Here is a 13,316-nt window from a genome sequence, read left to right on the forward strand (position 1 = left end):
AGGGCCCAAGGACTTGGGCCATCCTCCACTGCACTCCCTGGCCACAGCAGAGAGCTGGCCTGGAAGAGGGGCAACCAGGACAGAATCTGGTGCCCCGACCAGGACTAGAACCTGGTGTGCCGGCGCCGCAAGGCGGAGGATTAGCCTATTGAGCCACCGTGCCGGCCTGAAAATAAAAATTTTAAAAACCATAGTGCATAGTGATCCTTGGAGCTGGTTTCATGGGTTTGAATCTTAACACCAAAATTGAACTTAGGTGACTTAGTGTCTCTGGACCACATAAGTGAAAGAAGGTATCATAGGGCTAAGCCCACAGTGTAATTTGAGAAATAAATTGACTAAGGTGTAGAAAGCACTTGAATCAATGCCTGGCAATAGCCTGCATTATGCATCCGTACTATTACTATTTACTAAAGTTTTAGATGGCATACTATAGTTGTTTGCTCCTTTTTAGGACAAATAATGTACAGTGAATTAAGTTGCTTTCCTGTTGTTAGTGGTTAGTTTTTAGTGTTACCTCAGTGTTTGGCTATAACCTGGGCCTAAATATTCAGGTGGCAGTAATTGAATTGAGATCCTTGGGGCCTCCCCTTCCAAAAAAGAAGGCAGGGAACATTTCACTGAATATCCTTATAACAACCAGGAAGCCTGATGAATTGCTTTTCTGCAAGATATGATGACTGGGTTGACCTAGTGAATTAAATTTGTAGTGAAAATATTTAGCGAACTGCTCTTGCCTCCTCCACTAAATGAATCTCTTTAGGAACAACATTTTAAATGTGCTTATTGCACAGAATGGTAGAAACAAAAATGAATCTGTGACTTGGAACAAAGCCTTTTCTTGAGATATGTTGTCTAATTAAGCAATTTTTCAATAAAGCAGGCATTTAAATTTTTACAGGAAGCAAGAAACAGAGGTAATATTAAAAACTGGCTTTAGCAAATCGCACTACAATTTAGTCTTCACGTTTATTGCCTTGCTGGTTTTCAGCTTTTGTTTTGGCCATGGGATGTTTGAACATAGTATCCTTATTTGCAAACTAATCACATGAAATGGAGCCTTGCGGCTCAAGAACACCCGGTCAGCCATCTTTTCCCACTTGGAGCTAACTCCAAGGGAGAGGTACAGGTATTTAATGAGAACAGTATGAAGGCTACCATCTTAGTAGTCTTTCTCTGAATTCCTTCCTTTCCTGGGTTCAGGCCTGTCATCCACTGTCTTTTGGAGTTCTTTTCCAAATACAAAGTGCTGGGATTCAAGACAGTCTTCCCTGAACGTATGTGTGTTGGCATAGAGAAAGTCACTTGATGAGGACTTTGAGAGCAGAAGGAAACACCAGTAAGAACTGAAAGAACTCTTGGCATCACGTTTTTCATACCCCACTATAACTGTTTGACACATGTTGTGAACTCTTAACAAGACAATGGGAGTTCAGGATTTCAAGTTTTTAAATCCCATGTTTAAAACTCACCCAAGTAAACATTTGTAGGTAGTCCTTATATGACCATATATAATTTTCTAAATTAGAGTTTTAAGAGGTCATTGAAAGCTGTCTGTCATAACTAAATTACAGGTATTTTTACTAAGTTCTTTGTATGTACAATATTTAAAATCTCCATTTGGGATGTTTGTGTATATGTGCACTTTCTCTTGCTCATTCCCTACATATTTCTTGAAGGCTTGTTGTTTGTTAGGCTCTAAGCTGAATTCTCTGTGTCATCTCTTTTAAAACTTACTTTACTATTGTGATAAGGAAAATTAGTCTGACCTAAATAGCTTAGATGAGATCTCACCATTAGCATCTGTTAGCCCATGCTCTAAATCACAATACTGAACCACTTCTACAAACATGACACATTTTACCTCCACAAAATATCATGAACAACAATAACAGCACAAGTTTGAAATGTCTGGAATTGAACATTTGTGGTGAAAATGAAAGCACAGATGTTTATCAGATTATGTTAAAGATTCAGACTGTGTCTCTGGTTAGGAGTTGAGGAGTTGGTAACATCAGTTCTCATTGTGATTGGTGAGTGATGTAACAAAGGTATTGGCCTCTGATTGGCTTCCAAGGAAAGAAAGAGTTAAGATTGAGAAGTGGCTGAGAGAAACCATCTGATGGGGCAGTTTGAAGGCATGCTCCCCCTTTGCCCATCCCTTCATCAACATTTATGTTTCAGGCATCTAAGAATTTACAGGTTGGTAGCATTAATATACTCTTCTCAATTGGAATATGCTTGAGAATTCACATGGCTGATTGCTACTTCTTGTTCAAATCTCAGATCAAATATTACTTACTTGGAAATGGACATTCTCCTGGCCGGCTCCCCATTTCTGACCAGGGACCTCCTAAGAAGTAAAACTCCCAAGAATATTTTCCTTGCTTGAAAGGCAAGAATGACTATCTGAATTTATTTCAAATATTTTTTTTTACACCCTGGCTTTTCCCCCACTAAAATATAAATGCAAGAATCTTATTTCAACAGTCTGGATGTTCCTGTCTCCTCAAAATTCGTATGTTGAAATATTAATCCTCGGTGTGATAGTGTTACGAGTAGGAGCCTTTGGAAGGCCATTGTGTCATAAGGCAGAGCCACCATGAATAGATTAGTTCCATTGCAAAAGATGCCCAAAAGAACTGATGTGTCCCTCCTAGCATTTGAAGATACAGAGCAAAGATGACCGTGTATGAACAAGGAAATGAGCCCTCATGAACCAAATCTGTTAGTGCCTTGATCTTGGACTCCCTACCTCCCTGGGTGATGGTAAGTTTCTCTTGTTGATAAGGTTGTCAGTTTATGGTATTTTGTTAGAGCAGCCTGCATGAACTAAGACACTTGTCATTGCTCTCCAGGATAGCATCTGGTACACAGAAGGGAATGTATACATGTTTAACCTTTAAATTATCTTCTGAAGCAACCAATGTGCTTTCATATAAAAAACTTCAGCCACATAACCTTTTGAATGAAATTTATAAATAACTTACTGAGTTGAAAAGTTGTTAATATGTAATATGCAGATACACAGAAGGGAATGTGTACATGTTTAACCTTTAAATTTTCTTCTGAAGCAACCAGTGTGCTTTTTTTTTTTTTTTTTTGACAGGCAGAGTGGACAGTGAGAGAGAGACAGAGAGAAAGGAAAGGTCTTCCTTTGCCATTGGTTCACCCTCCAATGGCCGCCGCGGCCAGCGCGCTGATCCGAAGCCAGGAGCCAGGTGCTTCTCCTGGTCTCCCATGGGGTGCAGGGCCCAAGCACTTGGGTCATCCTCCACTGCACTCCCTGGCCACAGCAGAGAGCTGGCCTGGAAGAGGGGCAACCAGGACAGAATCCGGTGCCCTGACCGGGACCCGGTGTGCCGGTGCCGCAAGGCGGGGGATTAGCCTGTTGAGCCGCGGCTCCGGCCCCCAATGTGCTTTCATATAAAGAACTTCAGCCATATAACCTTTTGAATGAAATTTATAAATAACTGTTACTGAATTGAAAAGTTTTTAATATGTAATATGCAGGAAAATTTTATCACCTTTGTATAGAGTTTTAATCTTTTAACATTTTATTTCAGAAGTTTTTAAATTACAAAAAACAACTTAGGTAGTAATGCAAAGGATTCCCAAATACCCCACACTCCACTTCTCCTTTATTATTAACATCTCATATTCATATACTTATTGCAATTAATGAAGCAGAGCTTTAAATTTAGTATAACTTTGTATAAAAGCTTGAGAAATAAAATTATAATAATGTAAAAATAATGTGGTTGCTGTGATCATGAGTAATGAGTACTTCCCTGTTTTACTTTCAATATACTAGAATGAACAATAATCACTTTTATAGGAAAATATAAACTAATCAAGAATCAAAAATAAAAATGGATCAATGTTACTGCTTTTGTTTTCAGATACCTTTTTTGAATTATACTTTAGACTCTGCCTAGGTAGTTATGACAGTTACAAAAGTGATGATAATGTAATTCAAATAAGCAACAGAAAAGAGCAATAAAAGAACAGGAAATTTTGGAGAGATGGAGCTTTGGGAATTATCTACCACACATATTTTTTTCTTTCTTTTGCATATGCTTGTACACTCTCAAGTGATAATGCTCATATTATGTATTTTAGAAGACTAAATGTGGAAAAAGGCAAAGAAAATCACCCAAGAGAGTCAGCATATATTGTGTTTTATGTACAGATGGCAATTGATTTAGAACTTGATTCATTATGTTATTAATGCTTTAATGATACCTTGGGTTTATGGAAAGTGTGTAGATAGTATCCTAGTCTTTGATCTGACTTATAAATCAGACATCGAGGTGAGGGTTTTTATCTCTTCAGTTACCACTATGTCCTCAGGGCCTCTCATGGGGACATATTGCCAACAGGAGCTCAACTAATTTTTACTTACGTGTTTTTTAGTTTTTTTCTGTTTTGATTTTTAATCGGCACAATCATACATATTTCTGAGGTACAATGTGCTACTTTAATTCAGGTATACATTATGTAGTGAGTGAAGGTATTTAGCATACCTGTTACCTCCAATCTTTCATCATTTCTTTGTGTTGAGACCATTTGAAGTCTCTACTTCCAGTATACAAATTGGCTTTAGAAGGTTTGTGGAAAAATAGAATTAAAAGGTAATGTACATTTTCCATGAATTTCTGAAGCCTCCTCTTACATTATTATTAACTGTGTTGACCCTACCATGTAATAGAACATGGGAATTTATTCCTCCTATCTAACTGTAACTTTGTTCCCATTGGTTAAACTCTGCTCACACCTGTCACTATTCTTCCTTCTTTGTTTCTGGAAGTCATTGTTTGGTTTTTTATGCCTTCTATTTTATGATAGTTACTCTTTTAATTCCATTATGAGAGTACTTCAAACAGTTTGTGTAAAACACCCATGCATAACTTCTTCTTAATACATTTTACATAAACATTTTGGAAAAAAAAATTATTTACTGGGGAGGGAGCAGAGAGACAGCAAGCAGGAGTGAGCGTTCCCATCTATTTGTTCATTCCCTAAATGCCCACAATAGCCCGATTGAGTGGTGCCAGGGCTAAGTTAGGGCCCGGCTGTAATTGAATTGGGGAACTCAATACAAGTCTCCCACTTGGAAGTTGCTTGAGTCATCACTGCTACCTCCCAGGACCTGCATTAGTGGGAAGCTGGAATCCCATAGCTGAAGCTGTGAGTTGAACCCAGGTTCTCTGATATGGGACGTTGATACCTTAATCACTAGGCTTAATGCTCATTCCCGTCATGAGCTTTCGGGAAAAACCCTCCTATGAGTAAGAGACCATCTGGTATTTCTTTAGATACCTGGTTTATTTCACTTACTATAAGGTCCTTCACTTCCTTTTAGGATGTCACAGATAACAGGATTTTGCTTTCTTTACGACTGAATAATATTCTGTTTTACATGTACATGACATTGTCTTCTATTGGTCAACACTTAGGTTGCTTCTACATCTTGTCTCTTGTGAAGAGTACTACAGTAAACACAGGAGTTCAGATGTCTCTTCCACAGACTAATTTCATTTCCTTTGGAGAAATACTTATATTGAGATTGCTGGGTCATATGATAGTTCTGTTTTTAATTTTTTTGAGGAACCTCCATACTGTTTTCCATAATGATTGTATTGGTTTACATTTCCATTAATAGTGTGTAAGGATTCTTCATATCCTTGCCAACACTTGTTATTGTATGTCTTTTGATAATAAGCATTTAAATAGGAATGAAGTGATATCATTGTAGTCTTGATTTCATTTTCCTGACAATTAGTAAAATGAGCATGTTTTCACACATCCATTGGCCATTTGAACATCTTTTGAAAAATGTCTGTTAAAGTCTATTGCTCATTTCATGTTTTGGTTTTTTTTTTACACTTATTTGAGAATGGGGGAGAGGGAGGGAGGGGGAGTGAGTGAAAGAGCAATTGAGGAGATTTGAGATTGAGATTGAGATTGAGATTGAGATTTCATGCATGGGTTCACTTCGCAGCTGCAGGAAATGTCCCCAGGCAGGTCTGGAGCTGAAATTATGAGCCAGGAACTCAGTCCTGGTCTCCTGCAGGGGAGGCAGAAACAACAGTCATCACTGCCGCCTTCCATAGTCCACGTTAGCAGGAAGCTGGAATCAGAAGTCAGAACTGTTCTGGTAAATCTAGACCCTCTGGTACAGAGATGGATATTCTAACCACCATCTGAACTGCTAGGCTAAATGCATGCCCAGATTGCCCATTTTTAAATAAGACTTTGTTTTCTTGCTATTGATTTATTGGAGTTTCTTGTATATTCTGAATATTAACCCCTGTCAGATATATAGTCTGTAAATACTTCCATTCCGTAGGTTGTCTCTTTGCTATCTCGATTGATTTCTTGGCTGTTTAGATTGTATTTTTTTTAGTTTGGTATACTTGTATTTGTCGGTTTTGGCCTTTGTTGCCTGTGCTTTTAGGTCACATCCAAAAAGTACTTGCCCAGTCCAAAGTCATATGACACTTCCCCTGTATGTTCTCCTGGTACTTTCAGTCTTACATTTTGGTCTTTAATAAATTTTGAGTTGACTTTTGCGCAAGGTAGAAGATAGAAGTTCAGATATTTTGTCTTTTTGTTTTTCTTCTTCTGTTCGTGTATATCTGATTTTTCCAGTATTGTTTTTTTTCAAGAGACTATGATTTCCACAGTGTTTGCTCTTGGCACTTTTGTTGAATATCAGATGGCTGTAAATGCATGGGTTTGATCCTGGGTTTCCTATTTTCTCTCATTGGTCTATATATCTGCTAGTGCAGTGCTGTTTTGTTACCATAGTTTTGTAGTATATTTTGAACTCTGGAAAGTGTGTTGCTTCCAACTTTGTTCCTTTTGCTCAAGAATTATTTGGCTATTTGGGATCTTTTGTGAGTTCATGCTGATTGTAGAATTTTTTTTTCCATTTCTGTAAAGAATGTTATTGATATTTTAATAGAAATTTCATTGAATCTACAGATCACTTTGGATAATACAAACATTTAACAATGATTTTCTTTTAAGATTTATTTATTTATCTGAAAGGCAGAGTTACAGAGAGAAGGAGAGACAGAGTGAGAGGTCTTCCATCTGCTAGTTCACTCCCCAAATGGTCAAAATGGCCAGAGCTGGGCCTACCCAAAGCTGGGATCCATAAACTTCTTCTGGGTCTCCCACGTGGGTGCAAGGGCCCAAGCACTTGGGCCGTCTTCCACTGCTTTCCCAAACGATAAGCAGGGAGCTGGATCAGAAGTGGAGCAGCCGGTACTCGAACCCGTGCCCTATGGAATGCCTGTGCTGCAGTTGGAGGCTTCACCTACTATACCACAGCTCTGGCCCCTTAACAATGTTTTTCTGCCGATCCATGAAAAAGGAACATCATTCCTTAAGTGTTCTACTTAATTTCCTTCATCAACTGTTTTATAGTTGTCAGTGTAGAGATGTTTCACTTCTGTTAGATTATTCCTAAATACTTAAATTTTTGTGGCTGTTATAAATAAAATCAATTTCTTGATTTTTTTCAGATAATTCCTTGCTAGTGTAAAGTGTTAATGATTTTCCATGCTGATGTTGTATCCTGCAGCTTAACTGAATTAGTCTATTAGTTACAGCAGTTTTTTTGTGAAGTCATTAGAGGTTTCTACATGTAAGATCATGCCATCTGTGAACAGTGAAAATTTGACTTCCATTTTCCAATCTGAATTCCTCTTCTTTTTTCTTGCATTTTTCCTCTAAGTCATTCTGGTATTAGAATAGAAGTGTTGAAAATGGGCATCCATACATTAGAGGAAACATTTTCAACTTTTGACCATTCAGTTTGATGTTAGATTCTTTTTATATTTAACTTTTATTATGATAAGATATATACCCTTTATATTTGTTAAAAGTTTTTTATTATCATGAATGGAGTTTGAATTTTGTCAAAAGGTTTTTCTCCATCTATTGAAATGATATAAATTTTGTACTGTTAATGTGATTTGTTTATGTTGTACTATCCTTGATCACTGAGATAAATCCCACTTTATCATGGTGAATGATTTTCTGAAATGTGCTACTGCATTTAATTCTTTAGTATTTTGTTAAGGATTTTTGCAACTATGTTAATCAGGGAAATTGTTTTCATTTTTCTTGAATTAGTTTGTTATAATAGTTTTTTTTTGGGGGGGGGTGTTTAGAGATTTGGTATCAGGGTGATGCTTGTTTTGTAGAATGAATTTGGAAAAATTCCTGCCTCATCATGTCCTGGGATTTCCTTTGATGTGACACTTTTAATTACTCATCCAGTTTCCTTCATTCATTACTGATTTCAGACTTTCTACCTCTTTCTGAGTCATTATTGATAGATTGTTTATCTCTAAGAATTTACCCATTCCTTCTATACTGCTTGTTATAGGATTGTTCATAGTAGTTTCTCATGACCCTTTGTATTTCTGTGGTACTAGTTTTAATATCTCACCTTTCACTTTTTAATTTTGTGCTCTGCCTTTTAATTTTAGCATAGCTTAAATGCTCAATGTTTATCTTCTCAAAAACTAATTCTTCACTTATTTGATCTTTTTTTATTGAAAAATCCTCTTGTTTATTTAATTCAACTAAAATAAATAAGTAGCATAGAAAGCATTTGGAAGTCCAGAGAGACACTCTGTTTTAAGGCTGTAGTAAGTGATACCACATCTACTTTTGACCTTCTCCAGCCTTTTCTGTGGACTGCAGTGATGAATTCAGAAGCCTGTTAGTGAACACAGAAATTTTTGAACACTTCCCCATTGGTTCTTCACCCACTTGTTGCCTGTCATGCATATGGCCTACAACATTAACTTTTAGGACGCAAAAGTAAAATATGAAAGAGGGGAAAAAAGCAAAAAACAAAAACCAACACCAAACAAAAGCCCATTTTTGCCTAAAGGTTTAAGGTCAAATCACCCCCATCCACTGAGACCATGGGCCCTGCAACACTATAGTAACGTAGCAATGCTCATTTAAACTGTGGAAAGAGGCAGTCAGTACCCTCAATGTCTGTAGCTAGGACTGTTACTCTGGTGGTGTGCAAGTCTTGAATCACATCTGCCACATGTGCCTTGTAAAATTAACCAAAATTCAAGGTTTTGTACTTAGGCTAACATCAAGTATATGCCCATATTGATTTCCCCAATTCAGCATTTATTTTTCTAGGAGAATAAAAGATTGATAAATTAAAGAAAAAGTCAACTACAGCATTTGTTCTGTGCTCAAAATTAAAGCATTGTTGTTGACCAAGCATGAGTTAATGGACAGTTTTAAGCAATTTCATAAAAATAATATACTAACAACCCTCCCACCTACCAAGTTTTATCATGCTAGTTAAAAGCATCTCCTATGCACCCACCATTACCTGAATTTATTTTAGAGGAAAAGAAAAAGATATCCTACCTCTCTGAAAGCAAGGAACCTCAGAGGTGTGAAAAATTTTCCTCTGAAAAAGACAGCTATACAGACTGCTAGAAACATAAGGAATCGTGACAGTGCTGGCTATTTAAGGAAAGTACACACTCTGCTTCACATCTCAGCATTCAGCCCCTGTACTCTAAGAAAACTACCTGAGTGTGTAAGTTAAAACAGTCGTTACTAGGAATCTAAGACCATATGGATAGTCAAAGCTTTTAGAATTGTTGCTAGTTAAATGATGACAGAAAGCCTCCCACCAGGCTAGCTTGTTAACCCCTAAGATAGTTTTTAAAAATAGACATCATTGAGGTATTTCTCCTGTATATTTTGGTTTCCTTTTCTTTTACTTCTGCTCTGATTTTTATTTCTCTCTTTCTACTAACTTCTGGTTTGGTTTGTTCATGCCTTTTTATTCGTTGGTGTGTAGTGTTAGGTAGTTTAATTAAAATATTTCTACTTTAGGTGTTTATTGAAATAAACTTCTATTAGTACAACTTTTACTGTATCTCATAGGTTTTGATATATCCTGTTTCCATTTTCATTTGTTTCAAGTTTTTAATTTCCTTTTGATTTCTTCATTGGTCATTAAAGAGCATGTTATTAAATTTCCAGTTGTTTTTTGTACTTCCCAGAGTAGTTCTTATTGTTCATTTCTAGTTTTATTCCATTGTGGACAGAGAAGGTACATTGTATATGATTTTGACTTTTATTAAATTTGTTGAATCTCGTTTTGTAACCTAACAAATGATCTTTCCTGGAGAATATTCAGTGTGCTAATGTAGTGTGTATTCTGCAGTTATTGAAGGAAATAATCTGTGTTTGGTTTATAGTGTAGTATTTCTTGTATTTCATTGAGTTTCCGAATGACCTTTATTTCTAATTCTATTTCAAGCATTTCATAGATTTCCTTTTTTAGGGAGTCTGTTGTGGGAGAATTAATGTGTTACTTTGCAAGTGTTGCCTTTTCATATTTCTTGTTTCCTTGTGCTGAAGTCTGCACATGTGGTAGGACAGTTGCCTCTTCCTGTTTGATAGTGTGGTTTTTTTTAATGTGAGGGGCTTTCTGTTTCAATTGGGTCTTGAACCAAGTGTAGGGATTATTGGCTTTGGCTGTAGTGAGAACAAAAGTGTAGTGTACATGCAGTGTCTTCAGCTGTGGCCAGCTTCTGCCAAGCCTGCAAATTCCTCATTGGTCTAGCCTGCAGGGGTTTGTGGGACTGGTCTGGAAGTCTGGATGCAGCTTGCCTAAGGATGCAGTGGGTTCACCACGTAGAATGGGCTGGCAGCTGCTTTGCAGAGTTTAAGGGGATTAGGCTGCTTACCCCAGGGCTACAAAGTGCTTATTTCGTTTGGAGTTGGGTGATTGGGAATCCCTGGGTGTTCTGTGGGGCCATGGTGGACGGAACTGCTCTGGGAAGGCCTTCTGGCTGCTTTTGGGGATGGTGGGGAGAGGAAGATGGGTGAGTGGCAGGGGCTGCCTGGCTATCGATGATATTTTTGATAAATTCATTAATAAATTAGAAATAGTATTCTATTACAAATATGAAGCAGAAACTTTTTTCTGCTGTATAATGATATTCTTATGTCTAAACATTATAGTGTTATCCTGGTTTTGAGGAAACAAAATTAAATCATCAGTCATTGATGCTTCTGGTTTACCTAGAGTCAATTCAGTGGATTAGCAATGTTGACATACATATTTTAGAGTCTTAAAAATGCTATGGCAAATAATAGTGCCCTGATGTAGACATGTATGTCTAGAAAGGCTCTCAAAATTTTTTTGGAAGTACAAAAATTCAAAAAATCTATTTTAATAGCAGATTTAAACTTCATTATAAATGCTATAGTCAAAGGTGGAGAGGTAAGTTTTTATTTAAAGATTAATTTATTTATTTGAAAGGGTTACAGAGAGAGGTAGAGACAGAGGTCTTCCATCCACTGGTTCACTCCCCAAATGGCCACAAGGGCTGGAGCTGTGCCGATCCTGAGCCAGGAGCTTCTTCCGAGTCTCCCTCGCAGGTGCGGGAGCCCAAGCACTTGGGCCATCTTCTACTGCCTTCCCAGGCCATAGCAGAGAGCTGGATCAGAAGAGGAGCAGCTGGGATTAGATTCAATATCCATATGGGATGCCGGCGCTTCAGGCCAGGGCTTTAACTTGCTGTGCCACAGCGCCGGCCCCGAGAGGTAATTCTTTTATTGTAGCTATTGATTATGCCTTTTCACTTTATTTGGCAAGAGCTTTCATTTCCTTTAAAGCACTGTTTCTCACTTTGGAGTCTCCTGAAAAAGCATTAAAAACTACTGACGCTCAGGTGGAAATTTGGCATAGTCGTTCAGAGCTGAGTCAGGAAACCTGTGACCCCTATTGGAGTGCCTGGGTTCGAGTTCTTCCTCCACAGGAGAGTCCAGCTGTCTGTCAACATGCACTCTTTGAGGCAGCAGGTGATGATTCAAGTAGCTGGGTCCCTGCCACCCACATGTGAGACCCGTATTGAGTTTCCAGCTCCTGTTATTGGCCTGGCCCAACTCTGTCTCTAACATGCATTTGAGGAGTCAATCAGCAGATGAAAGATCTCTCTCTGTCTCTATTTCTCTTTCCTGTCTTTGTACCTTTCACAGAGATAAGTAATAATAAAAATACTGATATCTGGGTACCAGCTTAGAAATTCTGATTTCTAAATATAAAATTGATTGAATTGAAATCCAAATTAACCTGAGGGCAGTCTGGGCCTTGAGGTTTTCTGCAAGCTTCACAGTTGACATGAGTATGTAATCACGATTGAGAACCACTAATTTAAACAATCAACTAACTTGTGAGTTCGCAGTCTGTAATGGCATTAACTGATTTACAAAGAAATTCCTTCTGAGCCATATATAGAGAGAGAATTTCTAAATGACAGAATGTCAAATAGATCATTTTCCTTCCTGATAGGGGTATTTTAAGGGAGAATTCTGAGGCTATTTTTTCATTCTTTTTGGTATTACATCCTAATGTGCACCTCATTGAAGTTATACCTAATGTCCTTCCTTTCAAAATGACATAGAGAGGACTAGCACTTGGGAGATTTTATTCTTTGAATTGAAATTTTAGGATAAAATTGAAAAATGAATGTATGAGAAAGTTAAAGTAGGAATAGCTTATTGAACTAACCAAAATGCACCCTGTGGAACTCATAAAGAGGAAAAGAAATTTGAAATTTTTAATACAACTCTGCTTTATAGAGGGATAGAAAATGAGGCAAGATGTCTTTCATTTCTCAGGATTTAGAAACTAAAGTCACATTCAATTTGGAACTCACAAGTATATCTGTAGAAAAAATACAGTTTAGAAAATTTTAGTGTTAGAAATATAATGTTTTTGAACTTCAGGTTTCTTTTACTTTCATGGTTTAAAAACATTATCTTATTGATTTAGAAATGAATTATTGAGTGGAGACTGAAGGGATTCCATGCATTTACTTCCCACATAGTCAGGTATTTTAAGATTCAAACTACAGCTCTTGAGAAAACCTGTTGCCAAGAAGGCATAAGACAAATATACAGAATAGAAGCTCTAAATGCCAGATAAATAAAAATAAGGCATGATATTTATGGTTTATCATTCAATATATAGTTGATGAAAATGCACCACAGCCGTACAGTACACAATAAGCCAAATTAATTTGCAGCTGAGATACATACAATTACTTTAAGCTAGTTTGTCCTGATACAGATTTTCAAGCTATGTCTCCCTGGCAAGGAGAAATGTTTTGTTCTTTTATTGTGTATTTGCCAAATAAAATGACATAACTATGCCACAAGTGAATTCAATTTATGCTTCTTCTCCATTATTGTTACAATAATAGCTTTTTGAGTAAATTAAAAGGAAGTCATGTAAGCTG

At 37.2% G+C, this 13,316-nt stretch overlaps 1 protein-coding gene across 36 annotated transcripts in view; it reads left to right on the top strand.

The window, feature by feature from the left end:
- INPP4B (inositol polyphosphate-4-phosphatase type II B) overlaps nucleotides 1-13,316 on the top strand; it is a 906,112-nt gene that overhangs the window by 370,192 nt on the left and 522,604 nt on the right. For 3 of the 36 annotated variants that reach the window (XM_070047504.1, XM_070047505.1, XM_070047530.1), the window contains exon 1: nucleotides 2,089-2,202. The exons of 31 other annotated variants lie outside the window; for them this stretch is intronic. The gene's annotated coding sequence lies outside the window, so the exon portion shown is untranslated. Of the gene's footprint in view, nucleotides 1-2,088; nucleotides 2,203-2,636; nucleotides 2,770-13,316 lie in introns of those variants that run through there. 2 more of the 36 variants (XM_070047514.1, XM_070047503.1) reach the window with 1 other exon arrangement.

Source organism: Oryctolagus cuniculus, chromosome 8, assembly GCF_964237555.1.
Source record: "Oryctolagus cuniculus chromosome 8, mOryCun1.1, whole genome shotgun sequence".
NCBI lineage: Eukaryota > Metazoa > Chordata > Mammalia > Lagomorpha > Leporidae > Oryctolagus > Oryctolagus cuniculus.